This window comes from Phoca vitulina, unplaced genomic scaffold, assembly GCF_004348235.1.
Source record: "Phoca vitulina isolate PV1807 unplaced genomic scaffold, GSC_HSeal_1.0 scaffold49, whole genome shotgun sequence".
NCBI lineage: Eukaryota > Metazoa > Chordata > Mammalia > Carnivora > Phocidae > Phoca > Phoca vitulina.
The window spans coordinates 8754013-8761003 of NW_022589752.1; positions in this window are offsets into that span (position 1 = coordinate 8754013).

Below are 6991 nucleotides of genomic sequence, written 5' to 3' on the forward strand. Positions count from 1 at the left end.
CCCTTTGGTGGGCGTTTCTTTCTAAACAAAAGAAAAAAGAAGGAATTCCTAGAGTGACAGGGCAACTCTCTTGATTTAAAAATAGTAAGATTCACGGTTATTGGTGCTGCTCACTAATATATGATTCTCCCCTTCTTTCTGACACATGGGATTAAATTGAGGTTAGATTGGACCAAGTTAATAGTTCTGGCCAATGAGTTATGAGCAAAAGTGATACATGTCCCTTTCTTGCAGATGTGGAAAAGCCAATCCTAAAATTTACATGGAATTGCAAGGGGCTGTGAAGAGTTAAAGTAGTATTCAAAAAGAACAAAGTTGGGGACTCATGTTTCTGCATTTAGAAACTTACTACACAAAGCTACAGTAATCAAAAGGGTGTGATACTGTCATAAAGATAGACATATTGACCAATGGAATAGAATTGAGAATCCAGAAATAACCCATACATTTACAGCCAATTGATTTTCAACAAGGGTGCCACGGCCATTCAATGGGGAAATGTTGTCTCTTCAACAAGTGATGCTGGGACAACTGGATATTCACTTGCAAAAGAATGAAGTTGTACCCCTACTTCATACCACATTGGAAACTTAATTTAAAATGGATTAATGACAGGGTCCCCTGGGTGGCTCAGTCAGTTGAGCATCTGACTCTTGATTTTGGCTCAGGCCATGATCTCAGGGTCGTGAGACTGGCCCTGTGTCAGGTTCCACACTCAGCAGGGAGTCTGCTTGAGATTCTCTCTCCCCCTCATCCTCTGCCCCTCCCTCTGCTCATGTGCTCTCTCTCTCTAAAATAAATAAATAAAATCTTTTTTGAAAAATGGATCAATGACCTAAATATAAGACCTCAGACTATAAAATTAAGAATAAAACAGGGATAAATCTTCATGACCTCAAATTTGTCAAGGAATTCTTAGATATGACACAGAAAGCACAAATAACAAAAGAAAAAATAGGTAGACTGGATTTCATCAAAAGTAAAAAGCTTTTGTGCAGCAACACAGGAAATGAAAATATGGCACATTCATAAATGTGGTTCATATTTTGAAAGCAAAGGGAAGAATGGTATGCAGTAAACATAATAAGGTAGAAAGGGAGAGATAAGGCAGGGTCTTACAGGCCTTGTTAAAGATTTTGGTTTTTATGATAAGAACAATAGGAAGTCTGAATGGTGTTAATGAAAATAATGACAATAACACCTATTATTTCTTGAGCACTTATTATGTTCCATTTACCATTCTGACAACTTTGCAAGTATTGCCATTCAATCCTCTGCAAAATCTCTATGAACTAAGTATTATGATTATCTCCTACTTTATAGATTAAGATATCGAAACACAAGAGAAGTTAATGTTTTTTTTTCCTATTTCCACAAAAATTTGCAAGTAGTAGAGCCATAATTTAAAACTAGGAAATCTAGTCTCAGGGTCATAACAAGATGTTCTTTGCGTACATTGTATTTCACTGTGTCAGACCTGAAATCACCCATTTTTTCAATTAAAAGCCAATGATTCCTTTTGGGGGGAATAGTATTTAGAAACTATAATCTGGACACCCAGTGTGCTCAATGCTACTGGAGTGTCATTGCTTCTGGGCCACTCTAGTGAACAAAATTAGGAAGTGATACAGTTTTTAAATCATGAATTGATATTGATATTGCCAGTTCAAATTTAAAATTACTGTTTTCTCTCATTTTATTTTTGTATCTTATTTCTTATCCTTTTGTATCTTATTTGTCTTACACTTTATTCTTGATATATTTTCTTATTTGCTTTATCCTATGATGTATGTAAAATAGTTATGTATAGTTTTTAAGAGCCAATGTCATGAAGAACAAAGAAAGAAAGAAGGTGGGGCAAATGTTCTAAATTAAAAGTGACCCAAAAGACCAAACAACCAAATATAATGCATGAACCTTGACTGGATTCTGGGTAGAGGAGAAAAACAAACAAACAAACAAAACTAGCAATAAAAGGCCATGTTGACACTTGGGGAAATTTGAATATGGACTAGATATCAGATGGTATTATAGAATTATAGTTAATTTTCTTGGGTGGGGTAACAGATTGTGGTTATGAGGAAGACTCTCCTTATTCCTAAGAGATGCTTGCTGAGATATTTATAGGTGAAGTGTCATGATATCTGCAACTTACTTTCATATGGTTAGATAAAAAAAGCCTGAACACACACACACAGAGACAATAAAAAAAGTATACACTAAAAGGAATAATTTCCTTTTAAATGGAAAAATGGCTGATTCCAGGTCTGGGGCAGGGAAATGTCAAATCAAAACAAACCCAGACTTAGGTAGGGAGACACTTTAATCAGAAAGAAAGACTATTGTAGTAGGGAGAGCACTCTTATCTCAGAAATCTGCAAGCATCTAAAAATCAAACAGAAAATTATTTTTCTTTTATAGGGTAAAAGAAGAGAAGCAGAGATGTGCAGAATCTTTTATGGATAAACTGGATAACCAAGAGGAAGGACCAATGGGGTCTGACGGGAAAAGGGTCTCACTATAGTCAGCCAACTGTCACAAGAAGCTAATAAGCAGGTGCATGTTCCACTTTTTCTACATGTGTTGCTGAGTCTTGGGACAAGCAGAGTTAGGAGCTATTAGGGAAATAGAAGCCTGACTACAGTTTGGTCAAGACAAAACAGAGGGAAAGAAATGAGCAGTTGTGAATACTTAGAAAATACAAAATTTGCTTAGAATGTCTTCATGTAACCACAAAATTAGATTTCCTAGTATTGTGTTTTGTTTTGTTTTTTGAAGAGATTTCCTAGTTTTATTTATTTATTTTTTTTTTTTAAAGATTTTATTTATTTATTTGACAGAGAGATAGAGAGAGAGCACAAGTAGGCAGAGAGAGAGGGAGAAGCAGACTCTCCACCGAGCAGGGAGCCCGACGCGGGGCTCGATCCCAGGACCCTGGGATCATGACCTGAGCCGAAGGCAGCCGCTTAACTGACTGAGCCACCCAGGCGCCCCGAGATTTCCTAGTTTTAAATGATGGCTACACACTTGCAAAGTTTGTGGAAATGGCACAACAAAAAATTATACACACAGACATTAAATATGACAAAATTAACAGTGACTGAATCTAGGTGGAAGACATATAGATATGCATTATGTTATTTCTTTTTTCCTGTGTGTTTGAAAGTTTTTCATAATAAAAAGTTGGGGGGAATATACCCCCAAAAAGATACATTTTATAAAAATTTCAAGTGATTAGGAATAAATCAAACAATGTACAAACTCTTTTGGGAGAAAATTATAAAACTTACTGAGATATAGTAGGGAAAGCCTAAAAAGTAGTGATATACCCTGCTTTTGTATAAGAAGGATCAATATCTCTAAAATCCTTAAGATTAATTTATAACTTGACAAACTGATTCTAAAGGTATTATTGAAGAACAAAGGGCCAACCACAGTCAAATACTTTTAAAATGTATATTAGCTATAAGATTTTTTTAAAAGTGGATCAATGAAATAAAAATGAGAGCCCACCTGAAACAAATAATATATTACATATTAAAAAACAATGAGAGCCCAGAAAAAAGTCCCTTGCATATATAGAATCATGACTTACGAAGAAACAGCACTGCAGATCAGCGAAGAAAGCATGGCTCCCAAGTAAACGGTACAGAGACTAAAAAGTTCTAGGCAAATTATAGTCTTAAATATGAAAGACAAAATTATAAAACTTTTGGAAGACAAAATAAGAAAATATTTTAAGACTTTAAAGCAGGCAAGTGTTTCTTAAATAACATAAAAAACACTCAACAAAAGAAAAGATTAATAAATTGAATCACATGAAAATTGAGAACATCTATTTATCAAAAGACATTATAAAGTAAGTGAAAGATAAGCAAAAGGAAAATACCTGCAAATCATACAACTGGAAAGATTAATATCCAGAATACATAAAGAATTTCTACAAATAAAAAAGAAAAACAAATGCATAGAAAAATGGGCAAAAAGCATTTCATAGAATAAGAACCATAAACATATGAAAAAAATGTTCAACCTGATTAGGAATGAAGGAAGGCAAATTAAAAACTTAATGAGATAGGGGCACCCAAGTGGTTCAGTCGTATAAGAGTCTGCCTTCAGCTCAGGTGACGATCCTGGAGGACTCCCGGGATCGAGCCCCATGTCAGGCTCTCTGCTCAGCAGAGAGTCTGCTTCTCGCTCTCCCTCTGATCCTCCCCCGTCTCATGCTCTCTCTCTCAAGTAAATAAAATCTTAAAAAATAATAATAATAATGAGATAGTATTTCTTAGACACTGGATTTGCAAAACTGTTTTAATCTGATGATACCAAGTGTTGGTGAGGATGTGGAATAATAAGAACTTTCACACAATGCTGGTGGGAATTGGTATAACCACTTTCTAAAGTAGTTTTGCTCTGTAGAGTAAAGTTGAACACGCACATAACCTAAAGCCCTAGGTCATAACCCAAAGTTTTGCACAGGACCATTAGGACACAATCCAAGAATATACTTAACAACACTGTAATAGCCTCAACTAAAAACTGTCTTATGTCAATCAACCACAGAATTTGTAAGTTTTGGTATATTCATCCATGGAATAAAACAGAAAAATCTGAATGAACTACAGATACTCACATCACATGGATAAATCTCAAAAACACTGTTGCATAAGATAAACAAATATCAGAATAATTTATGTGGTATGATTCAACTTATATTATGCTTAAAAACAGGTAAAATGAAACAACATTGGGGCGCCTGGGTGGCTTAGTCAGTTAAGCATCTGACTTGATCTCAGCTCAGGTCTTGATCTCAGGGTTGTGAGTTCAAGCCCTGCCCAGCGTGGAGCCTACTTAAAAAAAAAAGAAAGAAAAAAGAAACAACATTGTTTAGGAATACATATATACTATAACAAAACAAAAAATAAGATAACATGAAATTGAGAGTAGAGGAATATACAATCTGAGTGAGGCACACAGGAGGCCTTTAAATAGGGCGACCACCTGTCCTGATTTACCTGGGAAAGTCCTGGTTTACACCTCCTGCCATTGTATTCTGCTCATCTAGCACACCCTTTCACTCTTAAAAGTGTCCCCATTTAAAGAAAAAAAATTGTATGGTCATGCTTTCTTAAAGATACTCGTAATATTCTATTTCTTAAACAGAATGGTGGATATATGGGTGCTTTTTATTATTAAACTTTATATATATGTTATATTTAAAGTTTTGTATGAATGATATTTCGCAATTAAAAAATTTTTTTAAAAACCAATGGGACAGGGCGCCTGGGTGGCTCAGGCGTTAAGCGTCTGCCTTCGGCTCAGGTCATGATCCCAGGGTCCTGGGATCAAGCCCCGCATCGGGCTCCCTGCTCCGCGGGAAGCCTGCTTCTCCCTCTCCCACTCCACCTGCTTGTGTTCCCTCTCTCGCTATGTCTCTCTCTGTCAAATAAATAAATAAAATCTTTAAAAAAAAAAAAAAAAACCAATGGGACAGAAATTCTACACCAACATAAAGTAGAATTGCCAAGAAGTATGAAGGCCATTTGGGTTTGCCAAAGAGTCAAGTTTAGAGTTGATGAATATATTTATTTATTTTTAAAGATTTTATTTATTTATTTGAGAGAGAGAGAATGAGAGAGAGAGAGCATGAGAGGGGGGAGGGTCAGAGGGAGAAGCAGACTCCCCGCTGAGGAGGGAGCCCGATATGGGACTCGATCCTAGGACTCCAGGATCATGACCTGAGCCGAAGGCAGTTGCCCAACCAACTGAGCCACCCAGGCACCCCTAGAGTTTATGAATTTAGAATGGTACCAATATACCTGGTTTCTTTTTCTCCACCAGGGCTTAGAAAAAGGCTACCCAGGTGTAAAAAAAATAGAAAGCAGAGCATCGGGTTTACCCAGAGTTACAACCAGTGAGATGCAGTAAGAGGACAGAGGGATGAGGAATTTGATACTTCCAAGAAACCACTGCAGTAATTACTCAGGGCGTCTAATCTGGACAGGGGTCAGAATAGTTAGGAGAGGACGGATGAATAGGGACAAAATATACAATATTAGTGTCAGCAGAGTCTTAGGCCCTGTGAGTTGGGAAATGAGTGAGTGAGAATATTTATTCACTGAATATTTATCTTTTTGAATGCTTACTATGGTCTCAGTGCTGTGGTAGACACTGGGGAACTGCTGTTGAGTCAAAACAGATACAGTTTGCCCCCTTAGGGATTTTACATTCTAGTGGAGGACTCAGACAGTAATCAAATAATTGCACAAATAAACAGAAAATTGCAACTATAAAAAGGAATAAGACAGAAAGGACTGAATGTATGATATTTAAGGAATGCGATAACAGGGCCTGTGACCTAATCAAAGAAGTCAAAGAAGAAGGAAGTGATAACTGATTTGCCCCTCAAGGATGAATAGGAGTTTATTAAGTCAACTGATGGACTGGGTGTCTCTGTGCATAAGTTGAGGAGCTAATTGAGACCATTTTAGGCAAAATGCAAGGAAAGAGATTGTATTTGGTGAGTGAGATGTTTGAGATTCTGAAGGCAAGAAAATTTCAGATAATGATAAGGTTCTGAGCAGCACCATCCGGCAGAAATAGAATGTGAGCCACACACAAGCAATTTTCAATTTTCTAGTAACTATGTTAAAAAACAAGATGAAACAGCTGAAATTAATTGAAATTAATTTTAATAATATATTTTACTGTCCTATATCAACACCCAATTTATTTAAATGACACTCATATATTCTCTCTTTACTGACTACTTTTCCTAACCTCTTCTCGCTAAGTCAGAAACTATGAAAGGTATGAGATTTTAAGCTGCTTGCAAGCTAACACATTATGTTGCCATAGGGTTTTATATACACACTGGCAGAAAACAGGAGACCTCTGTGTCAGAGACAAACACCGTGTACTCAGAGTGAAGGCAGCAACCAAGGTAACATCATAGATAGCTCTGGTTTCCTGAGCCCCAGTCCTCACAGAG